The 23234-nt window shown below is 37.1% G+C and overlaps 1 long non-coding RNA gene across 1 annotated transcript in view; it reads right to left on the reverse strand.

The window, feature by feature from the left end:
- The window catches only part of LOC107204047, a 67951-nt gene that overhangs the window by 17918 nt on the left and 26799 nt on the right, over window positions 1-23234 (reverse strand). Inside the window, exon 3 of the long non-coding RNA XR_001521446.2 lies at window positions 957-1093. This is a non-coding gene — a long non-coding RNA (uncharacterized LOC107204047). The remainder of the gene's footprint in view (window positions 1-956; window positions 1094-23234) is intronic.

Here is a 23234-nt window from a genome sequence, read left to right on the forward strand (position 1 = left end):
CTGGATTGGTCAAAGAGTTGGATAAGATTGTTTTAAGTCTCTTCCAACTGAAATANTATTCTATTCTATTCTATTCTATTCTATTCTATTCTATTCTATTCTATTCTATTCTATTCTATTCTATTCTATTCTATTCTATTCTATTCTGTTCTGTTCTGTTCTGTTCTATTCTATTCTATTCTATTCTATTCTGTTCTGTTCTGTTCTATTCTATTCTATTCTGTTCTATTCTTATTCCATTCCATTCCATCCCATTCCATTCCATCCCATCCCATCCCATCCCATCCCATTCCATTCCATTCCATTCCATTCCATTCCATTCCATCTCACAGCACATTTGCAAGAAATGTGACGACACTGAGGAAGGAAATTAAACACTTGCCTTGATTTACATCATACACTCCACCATGTACACATTTTCTACACACACCATTCTCCCTTTGTTTCCCTGATCAGAGCTCTTCAGTGCTTTACAGGAAGTTCTGAATCCTTGACTGCAATTGAGTAAAAAAAATTCTGAAGGAGAAAAAACCTCTGCCATAGTTGTGACCCAACCAAAGAACAATTCAGCTCTCTCTTTTACAAGAGCACAAAAGACTGGAAAACAGGAGATCAACAAAGCTGCTGCTAAGAGCTGACAGAATGATCTATTTACTCAGAGCCACTGACAGAGCTGACTAACACAATTTCTCGCAGCTCTTCTCTTTCTGTAAGAACAGAGATCAGAGGAAGCACTGTCCCCCAGCTCACCACAACTCCTGAAAACAACGGTGAATCCTGGAAATGGGTGAATCCTGCGTGAAGCAGTGATAGATATTTTGGCAGGATGGATATGGTGCTACAAGGAACTTTGATTTGTCCCCATGTAGCAAGAAATGAAGGTACAGATCATCTCATCACACAGGGTTTATGAGTAAAAATTAATTTTTCCTACAAGATAAAAGAATACCCCTTACCTTAAGAATACCCCTTCCTGCAGAAAGTTGTAACTTCATGTCACCTCTTTCACATTTTCTGTGTACTTGTTTCATGGTCTCTCCTACGTGATTCTAGGAGCACATCTTGTTCACCCAACCTACTCCATTTTTCCTGCCTTGGGGGAAAAAGAAAACATATATATTTTAATTCTGTCCTCTTCTCTCAGTTCAGTCAAGTAATCAACTGTCCTGAGGTTAAATGAGAGTAATGCATTTTAATGGTGCAAATTATCTTGGGTCTGACATGACAAAAGCTAATCTGACAATCTTTTATGAACTGTCAGAGTCAGATATACAGACAGACAGACATTTTCATAATACCAAAGATTATTCAAAAGCTATATAGATTAATTATACAGATATCACAGTTTCCACTATTAAAAATATATAATACCATTTTCATTTCCCTGTACACCCTATTAAGATCTTGAAGCTTACAGAATTACCTTTTATTTTGCAGTTAAAGAATAAGTAGAGCTTCAAGAAATAAAATTGTGGACCTAATAGTCCACATTTTCACTGACCTGCCACACTGAAAACCATTTCAAATAAACATTATATGGACAACATTAAATCTATATTTTATCTGTATTGACAAACTGGTTTATTCATCTGCTGAAAGTTAAGCAGCAGAGAAAGAATGGAAGAAACCTATGTTTACTTAATCTCTTCTAACAACTCAACAAAATTGAAGTGCCTAGAGAAATAATAGGTTTACTCACACTGAACTTCCCAGCCACAGTACTAAGAATGACCAGCTAGGAAAGGAAATTCATAAAAAAGCAAAGCTCAAATCTGAATAAAGGAGTGTGAAGGTGTTTCAGCTGATGGATGTCTATTAGGGAAATGAGGCTGTCCTAAAGAGACAAGTTAAAACATCAAGAATTGGCACAGCCAGCCAGCATCAGCCAAAGTAACACAGAAAATTCAAAATCTGCCTAGCAAGCCCCATTTGAGAGATAATTGGTGAGCACAGTCTTCATCAAGAACAGTTTAAGGTAAAAATGAGAGTTACTGTCAAATCGCTTTGTAATCATGCCTTTCTGTCAAACAATACAAAATTATTTTTTATCATTTTCCTGTCTCTGCAAGCAAAGAAAACGTGCCATTTCACCAAATGCAGCATTCTTTGGTCTCAGCACAGCACAAACATTTGACAATGTCTAGCAGTGAGCTTGGCAAGCAGACAAGATCAGCCTGAGACCTAAACCCAGCACGGCTTGGGCAGCAGCCTTTCCTTCCTGCTGCAAGGAGTGGAGTGTCCCAGCTGGAGCGCTCCTGGGACTGGTGTGAGCACGTTTATCACACCACCACCAACCCACATCTGCACTCAGGCTGCCAGTGCTGCATTATGTGGATCTGCTGTGTATTCTCTGTTCATCGCTGGCTCATGCTCTAAAGCTTTTCTGAGCTCTGCAGCATGCATTCATCTTGCATTTCCTCAGAACTACTTTGCTCTTTAACCTGCCATAAAGTGACCAAACACCTTTCTTGATATCCCATCCCTGAGCTGCCAAAATCATCCTGACTTTTCCAGGTGCTTTTGAGTTCCACACGGGAATGCTAGCAGATGTGGATGAGGTTGGGTTTTGAAACAACCAAAGCATCAGATGTGGCCAGAGGCATGATTCAGGTGGGAAAGGGTCAAGGCATACTGGGCTTATGGCAAATGCTTTAGCTTGGAAAAATCTGCAAACGAAGCAGTAGCATACCATCAGTTACTCTGATCATGTCTGAGATCAAAAGTAGCTATTTCAGCTATCTGTTATACGTCATTATAAGGAAAGGGAGCTCTTACTCTCTTTGCTGCTTGAAGACATAAAAGTTCATTAAGGCAATTTTGTCATGTAGAGAAGAAAATCTAAAATTTTAACACAATTTTAACTCTGCTATGAAGCCAAATTGCACTAAATCCCTATATTCACCAAGTGGTGGTAGATGATAAAGCAAAAGTAAGATCATCAAGTGGAGAAAAATATCACAAATTTCTTCATATTTAATGCTCTTTCTATTGCTTAAAATTAGTAATTTTCTTTCTTTTGACTGCCATTGATATTGCACATGCATGGAATATTTTAGCAAGCATTTTATTATGGATTCAAGTATTTATTTACCTGGTACACATGAAGTAATCTTTCAGCTAAATTAATTTACAGATTAAAAAAAAAGAAACCAAAATCTACGAACAGAAAAATAGTGGGAACTTTTTATGTTTTCTCTTTTAAATAGTTGAATCTTTGTTTCTTTTGACCATGAAGGAAACAGTAGAAAATGTGTTGTCATGTTGGATTTAAACCCTGTGAATGGGGAACTCAGACGCAATTTATTACATAGTGCTTTTACTTTATTGTGCAGGTGGACTCAATAAATTAAAATGTTTATTATATTGAATGGAACTTGTGGCATAATCTAGATTCAGGCTTTCAGCCAAATCCTTCCCTTCTGTAAAATTTCTTATGGAAGATTGCCTTCAGGGTGTTTGTAGGGTTCAAACAGGGTACAGATGTGCTCAATATGCTATTGATGCCTGTTCTTTATCTCATGGATATCTGATTCTGGGTGTGGTTTCATGAAATATTTATCAGATTTGATCTTTTCAACCTTGGTTTTCAACCTAAGAAACTCTTTCTCTTCTCTTTATTATATAAGGCTTCAATGAGGATTATAGAAAGAGAACTTGGATACCTATTTCTTTGTAAACACCAGCAAGTCTCACTCTAGTGGTGTATAGTTTATTTTAGGGCCTTACATGGATAGTCCATACTCCATGGCCAGGAGCTGAAACAGGAGTGCACTTATCCTTGTATCTGACTTAGAGCAAGAGCCTGGGTTTGCAGAGGAATCTCAATGACTTTACCACTTAAATCATAGGTTATGTCAACAGCATGCACTACAGAGAACTTTGTGGGCCAGAAAATTTTTCTTAGTAGAGCTCTTATTAGACCTCTGAGGTATCCAGAGCAGTGGCAGGAGAGGGGAGATGGGAGGATGTATGAAAAGAAATAACAGGTACACAATGGAACATAAATAACCAAGTCCCACTTTCTTTTAGCTTTCTGAATTTCAGAGTTTTCCTCCTGCAGATTTTGCAAGAGATAGTAATCTCCTTTTCTGTGGCTCACCATAACTTGCTAGGCTTAGGCTCCCTGCAGGCTCTGCAGTTCACCTGAGGACAGCAAGAAATATCTTGGAGTTGCTTCTTGTGTTGCTTTTTCAGAGGGTAACACATAGGTAATTTAATAGCTACAGAGCACTACAAGAAACATATCACAGCTTATACAAAGAATTGTGAACATTGCTGTAGTTCAGTTTGTCATAATGCTTGCTAAAAAGTTGCTTAGTTAAATCACTTAAAGAACATACCTGTAGCAAGCAACCATTTCTTCAAAAGATTCCAGATCATAACTCTCTGCTTCTGCCCCCAGTTGCTGCTGCTATTATCTTCTGCAATGTCATCTATATTTATTCCTTCACATCTTCCTCCACTTTCACATCTTGTCCTTCTAGTAATTGCATGAGAGAGCCTGTGGGACCAGTCATTTATCCTGCTAGCTTTGATATCACTTTCAAATTCTGTCTAACAGCATAGAAAAATCTGACGTGTTAATGATGCAGCTACTTTAAACTGCCCAGCAACTTTTCTCTGAAAGTTGCTCAATTTTGTACACCTGTGGCTCTTTATGTAAGGAAAGACATTAAGAGTACATTTTAAAGCATTTGTCTGTTTGGTTCTAACTAGTCCTGCTTTTCTCTAAAGTGAAAAATAGAGAGAGCTCTGGTCCAAGTTGCTGGATGAGAACTTAAATAATTTTAGGAAACCACAGATCTACCTGCACCCAAACTAAATTTATCTCCCAGAAAGGGCATATCCCCAAGACCTTTCGCTACTTAGACAGGAAAGCCAAGCTTTTTAAAAGTTTATTTCCTCCTTGTTCCTTTCTTTTGCCTATATTATCTGATTACTAAATTGATTTTGTAACAGACCCAAGGTACTACATGTTTCTTTTGCATCTGAATATCTCCTTTCCTCTTCGGACTGTTAATCTATGTAGGAGCATGCTGTGATCACAAATGATTTTTTCTTTCACTCCTATAACTATCATTGTTAGTGGTTTTCAGTTATTAACCTTGGGACTGCATCAACTTCAGAAGAATGCTGGAAAAATTTTTCTCCAAAAGCCAACATATAAACCAAGATCAGATCCAGCTCAAACATTGTTATTGTTGACCTGTATGTTTATTTCACTGTCTACTTACATTAAAAAAGACCAGAATTCAAAAAGCATTAAAAAATTCAAAACCAAAAATTAAGGTGCTTTTCTCTTTTCTAAAAACCTTCAAGATTTCCACATTTTCTGTTAATGAGTAGTCTTTCCAAAATCCAGACTCAAATTTTCACACCAATATAGGCCTTTTCAAAGATTTAGTTGCACCCAATCTATATCCTAAACCTACATATTAAGGTGCTTACATATGCAGTAATATTTTGTTTTCTACATAGTAGATACTACAAAACATTGCAGTTAATAATGTACTTTAATACATGCTGCCATGCCTTGAATCTTTCCTTGCAATCCTGAAATCAAGGGCTTAATTCCCTGATATGCCAGGCACTGGCTTTTTTTTTTGAGGGAGGGTGTGTACCTTTAATTAAGCATCCAAGGTGTTTTGATGTATTGTAATTTCACAAGTTTTTTAAAAAACTCATTCATGAATGAGTGTGTACCAGCTCTCACTACTATTTTGATCTCAAAAAGTTGGCCTTTGTAATTGATAATAAAAATACTTCAGTGTATAAAATAACACTGATTTTTAAATGGTTTTCATTTATTTCAATGTTATCATCAAGGCACATTTTCAGTTCATATTTTCCTCTTTCTAAATTATACCTACAAATGTGTCTGTATGGCATTAAAATCTCATTTCCATTACAAAATTTTTCTGTTGATTTTGACTTCCATATGCATAAATGTATTGCAATAATAAAACCAGCTGTCAGTGCTTCCACACTTTCAACTTTTTAATGAATCGTCCAATAAATATGTAAATGGCTCCCATATTATTTAAATTTACAGTAAACATACCAATCTTATTTGAAGCCTAGTCTTATACCCAAAAATTATCTGTATAGGAGCACTCAACATATAGGCTGATTACAGGTGGCTGTACCCATTTACATTTGTAAAATATCCTTCTCCAAAACCCTTTCATACAAAACCACTCTTACCAAAAATAAGCCAGTTCACAAAGTTTTGCATTCTGCATCTGTAGTTGACTGAACTTCAGTTTTCAGTCCTCAAATAGCTGAAAATTGTTCAACAATGGTGTAATTCATTCTTTGATCACATACTGCAGTGGGACCCTGCCTTTGGAAAAATTCAGGAATACCAGTAACTCACATGGAAGTGCATTCACATGATCCAGATGGTCGTGATGGAGGAAGATTTATGAGCATGTAAAGTATCAGCTCCATACAAAACAGAGGTGAGGAAAATTGACAACTTCATTCTGAAATATTTTGACTTGTTGCCATCTACAGATAAATAACATCTACCTTCCGTGGCAAAAGAAAGATAAAGCTTTCCTTTATCTTTAAAAAACCATTACTTGTTATCTATTAGAGGCAAAAAAAGTCAGCTAAGTAGATAAATTTTGTAGTTATATGGACATTTGTATCTCATAGATATTGACAAGGTTTTTTTGGTCAAACAACATGGTCTACAAGATTCAACATTTCTAGTTCTCTGAGAACACAACATCTTACTCCACACTGCATAAACAATAGTTACCTTTTCCTAGCTGGAGATGCTACTGAAGAAGTAATTCCCAAAAATATCACAATCTGATAGATGAAGTGCAGCTAAAACCTACAGGGTGCCATCTGATAAGTCTAGAAAACAGAAAGTTGTTTAACTTATTCATAAGAATCCCCACACAACCAAGAGAAGATTCATACTTGTGCACCACACACTAATACATAAGAAATATCAGCTTAGAGCCATCTGTCAAATTGGCTCTAAATTTTGGTGGATTTCATCGTAGTCCACTATATATAAAGTTACATTTTGTCCACTGCAAGTCACATCAGGGTTTCTGCAGGAACACAGGCTGCACACTGTTATATTGACATTTATTGTCAGTTTTATTTGCAGTTCTATGTGTGTAATTTCAAATACTTGCTCTGTTTCTAATTATTTGCCAACACAATGTTTGTGTGATGGTGCAATTGCCAAAACAGTTCTTATTCTAAAAATGGGAATTTGTTCTATTTGATTTATGCCGTGTCAGATGTGACTGATGGAGGCTCTAATGGTGGGTAATACGTCATATCATGTGGTGCATCTCTTATAAGCACAGCACACGTTGCTCATATACTATGTACTGAAAAAAGTGCCAAATAAAATTTGCTGGACTTGTCAGCAAAGAATGAAATAAAATTCCTCAGTGATGGCAGCTCAAATGTTCCATTTAGGTAGTAAGCACCACTTATCTGGGAGCTATATTACTGCATTTGCTTGCACTATCAAGCAGAAATCAAGAACCTTTGAAGTTATTCATTAATTTCACAGTAACAGACACAAAGAACATCTTGGAGGAGTGTTCAGCAAAGCTTTATTGGAGATAAACAGCTCAGCCTCTTCCAGCACTCAGGCTGCAGCACTTCCATTCTCACCCATCAGTGATTGTCCTCCAGCAGCAGCTAAGAATTGGTAACAACTACCACAGCATTTATAAATGCTTGACATTTTTTCATTGTGTGCTTACTGAACTGAGTGAGAGCTGGAAGTCTTGAAAACATGAGGCTATACACTTGATACAGCCCTCAGAAAACACTGCCCAACATTATATAAACACAATATATGCACTTGAACAAGAGAGGGGTTTGGCCTTGGCAGGACTGGTTTTGTTGCAGAAATTCGAGCGCTGATGTTTATTTTCTAAGGTTTAAAAATTACTACTGTTTAAACAAAGACATATTTGACATGGAGAAAGCATCAAAGAATGCAGAAAAACAGGTAAATAAAGGGGTAAGAGTTTCACTGATGACACTGAAGTATTTTAGAGTGGTAAAAAAGGAGGCCTGACTGAAAAAATAGTGCAAGAGGACCTCAAAATACCATGAAATCAGGTGACAAAACAGCAGGAAAATGTGCATGGGGATAAATATTAAAAGCAAAAAAAGCAATGCACTGACAGGCAAGAGAGTCCCAACTGCACAAAGGTAGTGAAAGACTCATGAAAGAGAAAATAACTGAAAGTCCAAAATTTCCCAGTAGTGCTCAAAGCCCCAATTTAAGGAAAGGATTTAAACAAACAAACAAACAAAAAAACAAAAAAACAAAAAAAACCTTGTTATTGTTGTGTATGGACCAGCAATCTGCCTGCAATCAAAGTGCTGGAAAGGGAAAACAGATTAGGACTTTCTAGCATCTAAAAGCAATTACTGCAGAGGTCCGATAGATGTCTTCATAAGTTATAAGGTGAAATAGATGATCTTAGATGGAAGGTTTAAAACAGAGAAATGGCAGAACTTAATCACACCCACTGTAGTTAAATGTTATTCTTAATTGCCTCAAGATTGGTGCAGATAGCAATACTTTATCTAAGTTCAAAACCCACCAAAAAAAAAAGTCCCCTTGTGAATATTAAACTCAAACGTGACTGTTCTGGCTGAGACTCTCATTAGCCTGAGGAAAGCCAGAGAATTTAATGATACCTGGGAAAGAAAGTAAAAAAAGATATGCAAAATAATACAATAACTACAAGCTTGATCAGAATACAGTGCTAAGAAAGTTAAATTAGAAAAATGGACACAGTAACACCAGGTGTTGTGATGTAACACATCTACAAAACATATCAAAATAAATTAAAGACTTTATAAATGAGAGACATAGTTAAACTCTTTATCTGTTTTCAGGATGATCAACTCTTTCAAGAAAGTTTTCTTTTTCAAAGAAAAGAAATTCAGTTAGTGAGATAAGATCTTCATTACCTTAATTTGCTCTGCTTTTAAAATCATAACTGCAGTGACAATGTAATGAAGCATAGCTTATACCCTCTAATTTCCTAAAATGGGTAAACAATGGTTACAGCTGAATGTCAGGAATTTTGAAGAAAGCTGTTTGAAGTAGGGATTGTTTTATCAGTTCCCACTCATTTAAGCCATTATGATCCTTAGGAATAGCTACCAGATGTGCTCATCAGTGCATGAAGGTTATCAGAACACCCTCTCAGTGAACACTTGAAACAGTCAATGAAAACTAAACATCAGCTTCTTAAAGCCTAGTCCTTACCCTGTTAAAGCCATAGGCAGATATGCCAGAATTTAAGGCATGGAGAGCTGGTACCTAAACAATTTTGGGTTAGTTTTTACTTTCTTTAACTTGACATTCCTTCTATTAGCTCCTGTCTCAGAGACAGGACACTAAATTAGGCTGATCTTTGGTGTAATGCAGCACATGTGCTCCCATTCTCCACAGTCACTTTTCAGTTCTATATTACCTGATTGCACAGTCTCTATATTAACAAGCAAAAAACCACCATCCCCATTCCCCACATTGTTAATGATATTACTTTGCAAGGAGATTATCTCACCACTTAGGATAAAGAAATGGAGAAGAGAGGAATGCAGGCTTCATTTTTCTTAAAACCACATCATAGTTGAAACGTGGCCAAGTACCCCTTTAATTTTTTTTACTTCTATCATTATGTTCCCCCTTTCTTGCTCCTTTGTCTTTAAATATTCTTTAAAATCCTACTTTGGATATCACAGTGCATAGGGGTATCCATGAGAGTAGGGTTTCTGTACCTGCTGTGGGCACTGAGGCTGTACCAGGTAACCCTTGCAAGGTACTTTAATTTGGGTTTCATATCTGAGGGGAGGGTCAGGCCGTTAAAGTCAGTGGATGACACTTTTTTCCTGTGTAATGTATGAAAATAGAAGATTAATCAGTGCCATGTCACAAGTGCTGACAAACCTTCATTAATAAAATCAGCAAGTGCTTTAGAAACATTATACATTCTAAATGTAGCACGGCAGAGCATCCAAAGGATCCCGAGAGGCCAAGGGACTGTCACTCAGTTGTCCTGCATGCAGTATTCTGCACTTACTAGTAAAGAATTCCACTCAAAATCCCCAACTCTATATTGGAATTCAATATTTCCATCCTACCATTTTGGATACAGACATATATGGGTATTGTAAACAGAGAATAGAGGAGAACTCTGAGATTGGTTTCTCTAATGGGGAAGGCAGGGCAGCAAAATTTGAAGTGGTAGAGATTACATTTTCAAAAATAATACAGTTATGTATTCTGGTGTTCTGCAATAGGTCCAAATACACACACTTATTGGAATTAAAGTAATTCATCACATTGATCTAAATGACAGTTATGAATCAAAGAAAAAAGAAATCCTTGCATCTTCCTGGAAAGAGCAACAAAACAAAACAGAAACTACTTATATATATAAAGCATTGATCAATATGATTTGTGGGAGACTAATATACCTGACTGCCGAGTCTAGATTTCCATTTGTATTAAAGAGGAAACTTTTCTGGCCTGCACATACACAAACTGCAATTATAGGCTAGAGGCTGTCATCATACTTTTTTAGAGCAAAGATTGTTATCACTCAGGTACCTTTAAATGTGAAAATAACAATTTTAACAATATATTCCCAGGGAGGAGTGCTAATCACCTCTTCAAAAGGGATAGGCAGGTCATGCAACCAGTCTGATAACAACAATAAATATTGTTTGTCCTTTATATTTAGATGATATTCTTGACACTTCTGAAACCTGCCTTTTAGGAACCTTCTTACCCTCCTTCTCACACAGCAGACACAGGCAGTGACATGAAACATTTTGATCTAAGACATACACGTCCCATCAACTCCTCTTGCATTTCTTTGTAGTGAATTTTATTTCTTTTAGTGATAAAAAACTAGGTAACAAATATATCCTTTCTGGTACACACTTGGATACAAAATATGTGTAGAGACTTTCTTGGCCAGTCTGGATATCTGAGCATCCATGGTCCTGTTGGTCCATAGAACAGACAATGGATTAGTGTGACAGGAATGAGGTATCTCAGTGCTGAGTGGATGCAGTTATGACACAGATAGAAAGGCATGATCACCAGATGATAACAGATTTTCATCAAATCCCGTTGTGTAGCCCACTGAAATTCCCCCATTTTCAATTGAAAGGAAGGCAGTTATTCACCACAGAACTGGGGAAGATAATTTTTATATGTAGATGATGTTTAATGAAATATTAATTTCTTCTGCCTAATTGAAGCAATGCTACCAACACATAAGAAAACTGTGACAGCTAAATCTAAGACAAAATCTGTCCTTTGCATTTAAGAAGAATAAAGAATAAAAGCCCATTTTTACCATGAATCAAATCTCATTAAGAGTTATTAAGCTCTTTGCATTTGGAAAATAAACAGGTAATTTTTATACATGTAGCTCATAGCATAGTTTCATCACTTAATTAATTATTACAGTTTGGATGCAGATTACCTGGGATTTGCCAGGTAATTTGATGACTCTTGTTACCACTGTTCTGTAAGGAAAGGGGAACTTAGTCCAGTAACTAAACAAGAAGTTTTAGCTCATTTTCAGAAAGCTTGAGACATCCACTTACGGACCTCTCAGTTTTTGGGTGTTTTTCTTAAATTGCAAATTAGCCAGAAGGAAAACATATGTGTGTGATTTAAGGACACTATGCTGGCAGTGCACAAACAATACAAAAGATTTTGCAATATCCATTGCTCCCTTCCAGCATTAAGCACAATGTATTGGTTTCAGAACCTCCTATAACATTAACAGGCTATTTTTAAATGAATTTTGGCAGTGTCCTACGTTGCAAGTGAGAATTAAAACTATGTTTTTGCCTTAGAAAAATTGCATTTCTAGCTAGTAATGCAAGAACTAAATGAGGTAGTTATACAAACTACTAATAATTTTTTATTACTCAAATCAATAATATCTAATTGACTGTTCATTCTGTTGCAGACAAAGATTCAACAAACAATAATGAAACAGAAAAAAATTAAAATTTTCTAAGAACCTGGTAGCTTTAATATGACTTGGAGTTTCCTGGAATATCACTGGGCCCTGTATCTTGGCTGGTAAGGAGCTGATATTTTATTCACTGCCTCATCAGAAGTAAATATGCCTGTGCTTGCTCTTTCACTTTTAAATATTTATACATATGTTTCCTCTTACAGACTCAGTATATTTCTATCAGTAACAGCATTGAGACTACTGACATATGGTTAGAGAACAGAGACTCACTTTTTTAACTCAAGGTATTATCTGGTCAAATGGTTTTAGTTATGAATGATTTACAGGGCTGTTACCACCAGCAGATTACTCAGCCATATCTTCCTGAGGATACCCTGTACAGTGACATGCACACACCTTGTGAGCTCCAAAAGGATGCTGTGCCATAACCCTGCTGCTGTGAATAATGCAGAGGATTTATTGGCTCTCTGTGAATTCCCAGGTGAATTGTAGGCCAGTGACCTGTGAGGAGATCATCACCCTGGGCCTCTCACTTCTTTTAGAGCAGAAACTGTCAAAAAGATTCTTCCTCTTACAGAATGCTACGTGTGACACCAAGGAAATGCTGAGGGCATTAGGTTTCCACTGACTTGCTGATCCATTAAAAAATTATCATCTCTCACAATTCTGTTTCTTGCAGTGTTTTTTTCTGTTTCAAAGAATGCCCCAAAGAAGCTTGGGTTTTTCAAATCCCTGTGCTGTGCTTACTGGAGAACAGAAAAGGCCCTTTCTACCCTCGTATTGTGGCAAAGGAGGAGATGATCACACTGTCCTTCCTGGAGACAGCAGTGACACTATTAATAGCTCTGTTTGACGACCCATATTCCAAAAACACCCCCTCCAAAGCAAAGGTTCAAGCATGACCTCTAATTCTCCCTATATCAGGAGCAAAAGACCTTTCCAGAAATATTTAGCTCAATGGCACTCATTTTGTATTAGCCTTTGCTCATTCAAGCTTCTTGAATACATCTGGAGGGTCCTTAAACAAGTTTTTTGACACTATTGATGGCACCTTTCCGACAGCTCGTTAGGCAAATTCACGAGTTTTCCCAAACATGCCTAGAGACTCGTGTTCATTCAGGGCTCAGAGTTAGCTAACAGAGTTAGTTAACAGATTGCTGCAGCTCTAATTAAAATGTAAAGTCATTCTAAGCACACAACCTTTGGCAAATCAAATGCACCAACTGATTAAAAATAATTCTTTCAACTGTAAGAATAGTTTGCCAAAATATTATGTTTGCTCCTAATGGAAATGAGCAACAAATTTATGTCACACAGCAGCTAAAAACTGAGTGGAAAAAAGGCTGTTTTAGCTAGTGACAGCATATGAAAGAGACTCCTTGTTGTGGTGAAGAGATTATTAAAACACATTTTTAACACAAACTGCCATGATCTCTGGATGGAATTTCTAATGAAGCACACAATTTAGCCTTCTGATAATATTATTGCTGTTAAAAGCGTTTCAATGAAATCTCAAAGTACGGCAATAATTGCAATGCTTCACAGGGAAGTGATTTCCAAACCTGAAATTGAGGTCAAAGGCCAACAACATTTCCACTAACACCAAAAATTTCTCTTCATATGATTTCAATAAAACCTATAGCTGTACATCTCATATCCACTCTGAGCAGGGGGAGTAATTTCACTATATATTAGCTTCAATTGGAATGGTAGTTTTTACAAATATTTGCTGCCCTAAAGAGGTTGAAAGAAACAGAATAGAAACAAAGAGTTTTCAGGAAAGGTTTAGACACTGTAGAACAGAGCAATGTGGTTGTTATTATCAAGACCAAGCTCTTATTCACTCCTTGAATACAAAGCTCACTTGTATTTCCAAATATATTGGGAGACACATGTGGCAAAAATACATCATTGTGTAGAATTCTATATGGGTACTTACCTATTACAAAACAATATCAAGAGCATTTACATTAAAAACTAACCTAGATAAAAATGTACAAAGAAACAGGCGTAATAGAGAAAAAAAATATGAGCAACAAATAAAAATGCTGTAAGATTCTCTTCAGAAGCTCTGCAGGAATTCACAGAGACTCACCTGTCTCATGGGCTACCTCAAAAACAGCATAAACATAAAATCTGTCTCACACACTGACTTAGCTATTGAGGAAATACACACACATGACTGATTCATTCTTGCAAAGTTCAAGTCCTTTTAAGAAGGCAGATACATCACTGCAAACTTCCACATTTGCTAGAAAAATGCAAAAAAACATGCTACTTAATTTAGAACACACAATATTTTATGTCTAGTATAAGAATAATTTATAGTTTATGGATTTCTTTCACTGTTTCTCTGCTTCTTTTCACTTCCTCCAACAACAGAAGAGACTGATGAGATTGGTGCTGTCAGAAAGCAGCAGAATTTAGTCACTTTCTGCACCACTGGCTCCCTCTCTTGAGGACACAATGAATTAGGGTTTCATCAGCTCATAAATAGGAGGATGCAGGGGGTGACCAGTGATGCATCACCCAAGGCCTGCAGCAGTGTTTATTCACAGCTGCCGTGGAGAACAGTTTTGCCTTATTGCAGCAGCAACGAAATCTGCAGGATTAGGCTCGTGTGTGTGTCACTTGCAAAGCTTCATAGCCAAAGTTCTCTCTCTTATGTGCTAATGAATACAATGTAAAGCACATTTTCCCTTCCAAAAGCTCCTGTTACAGCAACTTCCAGATGAGAGCTGCTCTTACACAGCTAAAGCATGGCACAAACACCAGCTGTTCAGCAGTGCATGCTGCAAATAACTCATGAAATCCATGTTCTTAGTCTTACATCCACTGAACAAGCTGACAAAGAAATTTTCTCTGATTTAAGGGTTTCACTCTCTCTGAATTGATGGCTTGAAGAGCATTGATCCTCAGACTTTTAAGCAGATGCTTAAATTTCAGTGTTGCACTAAAGTACATTGACTTCAATGGGACATAACCACGGCTGCTCCAGGAAAAGTGCTCTGAGTGAGCAGGGACAATCAGCCCTGGAAGAAATGAGTGCAACATTCACCAGCATGGGCACAACACAAACTGCATTTCTATCTGCACTCTCAAGCTGGTGACTGCTTTGCTATCTGACTTTTCAAATAAGAAGAGGGAGAAGGTACTTTTCTCATGAAAAAAATTGTGAATCAGAATTTCTGCATGGACAAAAACAGGTTTGAGAGGGTTCATGACTGATTCTCAGCAGGTAAATGAGTTACTGGTGGCCTAGCCCAACTCTAGTTACTGTCAGTGCCCTTCACAGATAGATATTACTCTGCTGTTTGTGTTGTATTGTAAAAGAAATGAATAAATGCTTCACTTAAACAAAAATTAAAACTCATCAAATTTTCTGGTCTATAGTGTTAACATTCTGTCCTCTCTCTGCCTTCCCTTCTCTTTAAGATCTCCCATGAAAATGCAAATCTATGAATAACTAGGTATTCTGAAAATATGCTCCACTGAGTGTTTAACCATCCTGCCTTTGCAGCCCTGAAACTCGTCAGCATATTCTTTCAGCATTGAACTCAGTGATGTTCCTCAGGTCAGCAAATATTTTATTTTTCTCCAGTGCCAGAAAATTGGTGAGCATAACAATAAGTTTAAAATATTTCCAGTACAAATGGCCTTTTATCTCCCACCTCTTTCCTTGTATTTTTTTAACTGTTATATAATCAGGAGACAAAGTCTTTTCTCCTGTAAATAAACATTTATGCATTTATTTTTCTGAAGGTACTTTTCAGGGTCTCACATTGTTTTTCCTGGAACTTTATTTCAATTAATCTTTGTGAACACTAGGGAAAATGAAACTCGGGTTCAAGATGTTTGATTTCTTTTCATCCCTGTCCTTCACTTCCTGAGGGCTTTCATACATTCACACAGAATGGAGAGGGGCTACAAGGATAAAATTTAATTCAGGCAGATGCTGATGAGCTGCATGACAATGAAATTGCTGTACCCTCCCTGCACACCTCTCAAAGGCTCTCCTTGCAGTGCTCTTACATAACCTATGTCTTTCTTTCCTGAAATATTTGCCTTGGATTCTACCTCTGGTGAACCACAAGGATGGGAGGGCAGTAAGGACTCAGATTCTGATTTGTTTCACCTGCCATAGGAGACAATTCTCAATTATTTTCAGAAAGGCTTTGTTCAGATCTCAGGTGTGTAGGACAAGAGGGAAACAGAACTTCAGTGCATGTCACTGTGAATGAGTATTCAGTTCTGGGAGGAACTGGATGGATTTGAAGGAAAGGTTGGATAATATATGGAAGGACCATGTTTAGCTCTTAGTTCGTGACTACTGCCAAGGGCCCACCTGAGAATTTGGATATCCTCACACATTCAAAATACTTGGGATCACAGACATTCCTGAAGCTGCTTTATCCCAGATTGAGAAGAAGCAGAGTTCCTTAGGATTTCTGTTTCTGTGCCTTTACAAGCACAAAAGCCTGGTCCCATGGTCCAAGTGGCCAAACCCCTGGCTGTGACACCAGCTCTGTAAACATTTGCTGATTCACCAGACTGGACAGGCCCTTTCAAACCCCTCCACTTTTCCTAGGAGGACTGATGAAAATACTGCCTGCCCTCCAGATTCTCTGCTCTTCTGAGCAGTCCCTGGGCATGTTTAACCTTACTTTAGGGTGAGAGTTGGGCCAGGGAATACAATAAACTGCATCTAATAGGGTACCTGACCCTTACAGCTGCAAATGCTCTCCTCCCTTTTCCCTCTTCCTTTTATTTTTAAAAAGTTCACAGGAACATTTATTCCAGCCTCTGAACATAATCACTGAGTTTCATAAAGCACAAGATTCCCACAAGGCCTCATAAAAGTTATTCTCAGTATTACAGTTCTACTTCAAACAGGAAAAAAAGCCATTTTACAATAACCTTGCTGTCACAAAGTGCTTACAGCCAGGGTGTTCACTGGGAATAATCCATAATAAAAAGGAACCCTTTGGGACTGTCTGTCCAATTGCCACATATAAAACAAAGCAGAAAATAAAGTGTTGGATGTTTAGCTGTACCTCCAGCTACTGACACCCGCAGTGTCAAAAATAAGGGAAGGAATAAAAAGATAGTCTAATTAGATAGCAGTATCTGAAGTGCTGCTTTTAGGGGGTTTTATTTGCTTTACATCATGTCTTTTAGTTCCAATTTCTTCTTTCCTTTTTTGTGCCTTTTTTTTATTTGATTTTGTGGGCTTGTTAGTTTGTTTGTTTGTTTGTTTGGAGGGGGTTTGTCTCTAGTTATCACTACTTCCAATGCACTCTGAACAACTTTGCACTAATACAGATCCTTTGTAATCCATGTGGAATTTAGCATGTGCAAATGCTGGGCAGGTAGTGAGGAGCAGGGAAGAGGGACCTTGAACACTGAAGTGAAAGAGTCCAAATTAACCCCTGCAGTCCTAATCCTCTCAAACTTATGTCTGTTGAACCACTGAAGAGAAATATCATTTTATTTCAATTCTGTGCTTTTGTAAAGCAGGTATATATGTAAAGACATGGGCAGATAAGACAGGAATTTCCAAAAGCCAAATCCATAGAGGATTTAAAGGAAAAAATCCATAAAGCAATATTAATTTTTTTAACATCAGCCGGCAGCTTCATCCTAGGTCCACCTCATTCTGGCACTGCCTTCTGCTCTGAAAACCAGTTTTTATTAATTTACATAATGGGAAGACTCCTTCCTGTCAGAGGATATCTGCCCTGGCTCCTGTGAACCTTTATGGCTTGCCCTCTTACACCTCCTCTGTCAGCACATCAATAGAGAGTAACTATTGTGGCATCTGGCTAAACCACATTCCATTAATTATCATATTCCACAAACTTCTTCCAGTGCTAAATGCATTTTGTGTGCACATCCAGAAACTTCTGTGCTCTAGGAACTCCTCAGCAAGCACCTGATGTGTACAGGATCCATCTGATGCCAACATAACCCTGAACCTGAAACTTTTCTTCCTCACACACTCAAAAGTCATGAGAGCAAACCTAGAGTATGCAATTCAACAGGGATTAAATTATTATTATTAGTAGTATTAGTATTAGTATTAGTATTAGTATTAGTATTGCTATTATTACTATTACTATTAAAGATCAGGATGGTACAGCTAGCAAGACAGGAAGAAACATGAGCCTAAACCAAGCCTTTGGAAAGATGTGAAATGCACATATTTTTTAACTCTTACCACATTTATATTATCTGTATGGAGGGTCTTTTTCACCACTCTTTGTGAAAAAAAAACATCAAAAAGAGGTATTTTATGCATTACATTGATTAAATGAAATATGGAGATTGTTTATTATGGTTATACAATTACCACAGATCAAATTTAGAGTGCATCGAGTCAGTTTACATGCTTTTTTTTTATCCCAAGCAGATTCAGGCAAGTCAAAAAGATGAGGTTTTTTTCTTCCTATTATATCCTTCCTTTAATTTGAAATTAATAATCTAGAATTGTGGTATTTATCTTGAAGCACTCCAATAAAGGGAAAGAAATCTATATAAGGAACAAAAGGAAAACTTCATCAGTCATACACCAAGAATTAGTTTCATGAGTAGTCTTGACTAAAACAGAGATCTCCTACCTCAAGAACTTTACCCTCTCACCAGTTTTTTTCATCAAAGGTTTCTTAATAGAATAAAGATCTTTACCCTTTTCTAAATATGCAGCTTTTGAGCATTAATAAGAAGTCCTCAATGCCTTCCTTCTCTCCCCCTACCTCGAACACCAAAATTCGAATGCTAACTGCTCATTTCACCTTTATTGGCAGCTAAGTTCTTTAAAGTGGTATCAGTGAAACCACTGCGAAGGATTTTCTTCTAATTACTCAAAATTTGACTACAAATGCTGCACATTACCCTTAGCACCTGAAGTCAGAACCTGCAGCAAAGACTGGAGCAGATCTTTCCCTGCAGGATAAGATATGTAACTGCAGTTGAGCAATCTTAAGTTTTGTCAATTTTGTTGAGTCCTCTTCTAATTACAACCCCAATATAAAACCACATCTTTCACTGGCTGCAGAGAAGTTACTTGTCATTTATACCCATGTGCTTTTTCTGTCATCTCTATAGCTATTGCTCAAATACAGTTTCAAGAAGAAAACTTTCCACTTAAGATCTTTGTTCCTCATGAAGAAGTGCAAAATCCTATGCACCAATGACCATCATGAAATGCTCTAAGGCCATGAATTTTTCTTTGACATTTTCAAGGCTCTGTCATTAATCCTCCTTTAGTTGCTTTCAATATCTCTGCTGGACACATCCTCATTTTAACACAGCACCAACAGTTACTGTACCAAACAGAAAAAAAGAAATCATGGATATTTCCCACACTTTTTTCCCAGGCTCTTCCTGATGTAGGACTGAGTTAACACCTATTTCAAACAGAAGGAATCTTAACTTCCTTGGAATCCTTTGGAAAATGTTTCAAACCTTTCAACAAAGCAAATGCACACTAGACATACTACTACTTAAACCAGAGGGAGGATGATTGAATTTTCATTCATCTCCAGGAAAAGTGTCCAGAGTAGGATGCAGAAAGAAGCATGAAGGAACAACTTGTTTTATTGTCCTTGGGCCAATCTACTTATTCCTACTAATGAGATGGTGCTAAAATTTAAAAATTATATCCCACAAATTCTAATTTTTGGTCAAATTCTGAATCTTTATCTCATTTATACAGTTGGAAATAGTTGAACAAACCTTGTCTAAATGGAAAATAACCATATGAGATGGTGATTTCCAGAAACACAGAAATTCCTCAAGTACTGTGTAATTTAATCTTCATAATAAAAATTACCTTTATTTCCATATTGCAAGATGCTGTAATGGAATGCATATTTCCATAAGCATTATGCTTTAAAAAGAAACTAAGTACGTTGATGAATACGCTTTTCATTATTTTTAATAATCAGATTATGATCACACAAGCTGCTTCAGAGTTTGAATGACAATGTAATAATTCATCCATGACACTGTTGATGGCACTTGGCTTTTGGCCTTATGCTTAAACCATGTTAGCTATAAATTACTATTTTGTAATTCATATCTTGTTGCTTAAGAAAGAAATTATTAGGACATAATAACTGTAAAATTGTATTCAACTACTGGTATTATTCACTCAGTTTTTTCAGCACCCTTCCTATTAATGCTTGGATCAAAAAATGAAGTAAGGGGATAATATGCACTTGAGAATTTTTGATATTCACTACCATTGTCTCCTTAAGAAACCAGAGAACCATACAGCACAGAGAAATACGAGACAGGACTTATGGCAGTTCTAAGAAAAAACATCACTGCCTATAATAGACATTTCTAGCACTGAATAAACATCAGCTAAAAGATGATATTTTACAGTCTGTTACCGCTTTCTATAGAAAGATTTTCCCACTGCTTGAGAAATGAAGGCTGTCAGAAAACTGTTAACTTCACAATATGTCTGACCATATCAAGTAAGCAAACAAAAAATCAAACTTTCTGTGAAAACATTTACATTAGAGCAGCCTTAGAAAGTAACTTGGGTTGCTTAGTTTGAGTAAACAATTTCCAATCGCTATCAGCAGTGATTTATACGTGTGGGACATGCTGTCCTAGTGGGCCAGATCTGCCATTGGGAGAACTTCTACTCCAGAAGCAACATTCCACAGACAATTGTGGAATGACTAAACATCAGCAGAAAGAGCTTGCAGTCTGTACAGATAGACAAGGAACAAGAAATTACACCTGAATCCATTTTTAATGGATATGCCAAAAGTGATGCTCTGAAGCTCAGTGTGAGGGTGATGTGAAATCAGCTTTCTACAAGTACCTGCTCAGTGCTCAAAAACTCTTTAGTTAAGGAGCACAGAACAGAGGGGATCTTTTGCAGACATGGATGAACAGTGTTCTGCTCTTCTTGGCCTCTCACTTCAGGAATTCAGCACAAGAGACCAGCAGACTGCCTTCAAACTTCTACACTTCAGTGATTTTTTCCTCTTGGAAGACATAATGCTGCTTATGGATTTTTTGTTTTTCATAGCATGCCACTGTTCTTTTCTCTTTCAGCAGGAGCTAAAAATGTTTAACATCATTTCAAGCTGTCTGACTCTTTCTTCCACAATTATGCTATCAAATTATTGCAGCTATCAGCAAAGAAACTGTGAAATAAAAATAGGTTGTCCTGCGCACAATGTTTTCAAAAAACAGTTTGCAGCAATATCTGGACCATATTTTGCACCTCTGCTACTGCAGGTGACAGTGACATATTAAACCAGAGAATTTGCTAAGATCAGAATGAAAATGAAGAGGAAAACATGGCAGAGCTGCAATTGCAAGCAAGCAGAAATAATTTGTCCAGTGCTTGACAAAGTCTTCTTGCTCTCTGACCACATTAGCATGATTTAGCAATGCAGCTGCACACTCAGGTGTAGAATCTGTAGAACAAGGCACATCTTTTACATTTGGAGGGTTTGGATTAATGAACATCCTTCTCCAAAGCTGAACTGGAATAAATCCTAAGCAAAATTAAGTAATTCTGTAAAAAAAGTGTGTTGTGTTGTTTAGATAGCAAAGGAGAATTTCATGTCTGAGTAATAAGTTATTTATCAGAATATTGGAATTTAACAACAATTAAACAAAGATCAGAAGCACACAGTATAGAGAGAAGGAGCAGAACCATCCTTCTGTGTGTGAGGCTGATGACAAACACATCCTAACAAATTCCCAAGTACATCATATTTCATTCCAAACTTTTTACAGGTTTGGTTACACCTCTACAGATGTTCATCTTTATTCCTTACGGTGTTGAAATATTATCAAACAGAAGGCAAAATATAAACCTTTCCAGTTTCTTTTCCAGAAAAATAAAAACTTTTCCAGTTAGCACTTAAGTAAAACAAATCCCTCCCCCCAAAAAAACCAAACCAAATAAAATAAAACAAGCAACCTCCCCCCAAATAAAACAGAACACCCCCCACAAAAACCAACCAAATAACAACAAATCAAAAATAACTCCACCGATTTTGTACCCTAGAGAATACAAAAGGCCTTCTCTTAAAACAATTATATATTTTTTTCTTGGAGAATTTGATAAATGCTCTTTAAGTAAAATTTTCTTTCAAGCTAGGTTAAAGGATTTAGGTAGGAAATATCCATATAGGAGCTATGCAGTCCTATAATTAAAGCAACTAGACTCATTGTTTCATGTCTCAGATGATGATGTGTCAAATAAGCTCCTATTATTCCAGCATCAATTTTTATTCTGCAGAATGCTGGGGTTTCATTAATCATACCGAAGTGTAGCAATTATTTTTGAAATGTCTCCTGTGGAATAAAATCGTTTTTTACTCTATCTTGCTATTTTTTCCCCTTATGCTTAAACTATTTTCTATTTTCACACTTGGAGCTTTTGGCTTCATGTTCACAGCCTTTGCCAGTCTTTGTTCACAATGGCAAAGCCTCATCATTTCCCCCGTTACAGCTGACACAGAGTGATCATTCATGTCACAGCAGATTGAGTTTACACATAATCATACTGCACCAAGCTTTCCATTATCCTACAACTGCGATCTCCACACAATCACATGCAGTTGATAATGATGATATCCAGAGTTTCCCCTCTATTTCACAGCACAAACTTCCTTTTGGCAGCTTACTGCAACCATTCAGGGCAATAGCAAGGTTTCTGCCTCACACATAAATAGTGTCTTGATTCCTCTTCTCATAAAAGCATGACAGGAAATTCTGTCTATGCAACCTATCACCCATGAGGTGCTTGCAGCTGACTCAAAAGTGATCCTGCTGGAATGTGAGTATGACAAATATCAGACAATCCCCAGGAAATGACCTGCATTATAACACAAGGATATCAGAGTCCTACAGCTGCAGCCAGAGCACTGACTTCACTGAGGGGCTCTTTTCACTCCATTCAATTCCCCTAACAGTGTGAGATGAGAACCGACTCACAAAACTACTTTTTGGGAAAATTGGAAGCCTGAATTGAACAGCACTTCCACACAGAAGAGATCTAGTGCTGCAGAGGGCTGTGCTGGTTGTGTAGAAAAATGCAGGCAGCAAAAGTTCTGAACTGGAACAGGCAAGAGGAGAATCCCAGCTCCTGAGCTTGCAGATCAAGGTCATTGTGGCACATTTTATGATAAAATACATGTAAAAATTTGAGTTCAGCTCAACTGGTTTATAGATCTTCTCAGGGGT

Source organism: Parus major, chromosome 4A, assembly GCF_001522545.3.
Source record: "Parus major isolate Abel chromosome 4A, Parus_major1.1, whole genome shotgun sequence".
Classification (NCBI taxonomy): domain Eukaryota; kingdom Metazoa; phylum Chordata; class Aves; order Passeriformes; family Paridae; genus Parus; species Parus major.